This window comes from Coregonus clupeaformis, chromosome 30 (genome assembly GCF_020615455.1).
Source record: "Coregonus clupeaformis isolate EN_2021a chromosome 30, ASM2061545v1, whole genome shotgun sequence".
Taxonomy (NCBI): Eukaryota; Metazoa; Chordata; class Actinopteri; order Salmoniformes; family Salmonidae; genus Coregonus; species Coregonus clupeaformis.
In genome coordinates, this window is record NC_059221.1 from 43693783 (window position 1) to 43695155 (window position 1373).

Genomic DNA, 1373 nt, shown 5'->3' on the forward strand with positions numbered 1-1373 from the left:
GTGTTGCTGACCTGGGGCTCTGTGGGGTATAATAGTGTTGCTGACCTGGGGCTCTGTGGGGTCTAATTGTGTTGCTGTCCTGGGGCTCTGTGGGGTCTAATTGTGTTGCTGGGGCTCTGTGGGGTCTAATAGTGTTGCTGACCTGGGGCTCTGTGGGGTCTAACTGTGTTGCTGACCTGGGGCTCTGTGGGGGTCTAATTGTGTTGCTGACCTGGGGCTCTGTGGGGGTCTAATTGTGTTGCTGACCTGGGGCTCTGTGGGGTATAATAGTGTTGCTGACCTGGGGCTCTGTGGGGGTCTAATTGTGTTGCTGGGGCTCTGTGGGGTCTAATAGTGTTGCTGTCCTGGGGCTCTGTGGGGTCTAATTGTGTTGCTGACCTGGGGCTCTGTGGGGGTCTAATTGTGTTGCTGTCCTGGGGCTCTGTGGGGTCTAATTGTGTTGCTGGGGCTCTGTGGGGTCTAATAGTGTTGCTGTCCTGGGGCTCTGTGGGGTCTAATTGTGTTGCTGACCTGGGGCTCTGTGGGGTCTAATTGTGTTGCTGACCTGGGGCTCTGTGGGGTATAATAGTGTTGCTGACCTGGGGCTCTGTGGGGTCTAATTGTGTTGCTGTCCTGGGGCTCTGTGGGGTCTAATAGTGTTGCTGGGGCTCTGTGGGGTCTAATAGTGTTGCTGACCTGGGGCTCTGTGGGGTCTAATAGTGTTGCTGACCTGGGGCTCTGTGGGGTCTAATAGTGTTGCTGTCCTGGGGCTCTGTGGGGTCTAATAGTGTTGCTGGGACTCTGTGGGGTCTAATAGTGTTGCTGACCTGGGGCTCTGTGGGGTCTAATAGTGTTGCTGACCTGGGACTCTGTGGGGTCTAATAGTGTTGCTGACCTGGGGCTCTGTGGGGTATAATAGTGTTGCTGACCTGGGGCTCTGTGGGGTCTAATAGTGTTGCTGACCTGGGGCTCTGTAGGGTCTAATTGTGTTGCTGTCCTGGGGAACCAGAACCAGCTGGCTGAAGGGACTCTTCTCCAGGTTAATCTCTCTGTAGGTGAAGGTTTTGTGGTGGTATGTGTTGGAATCGCTTACTTTTATGTGTGTTTGTGCGTGTGTGTGTGTGTGTGTGTGTGTGTGTGTGTGTGTGTGTGTGTGTGTGTGTGTGTGTGTGTGTGTGTGTGTGTGTGTGTGTGTGTGTGTGTGTGTGTGTGTGTGTGTGTGTGTGTGTGTGTGTGTGTGTGTGTGTGTGTGTGTGTGTGTGTGTGTCAGGGACAGGTCTGCCTCCAGAAGTGTCCTTTTTAGGGATGGATGATAAGAGGACCCTGACCATATCAGAGTGTTATCTCTACCAGGCTGTTATAGAGGACCCTCAACCTATCAGAGTGGCCAGACT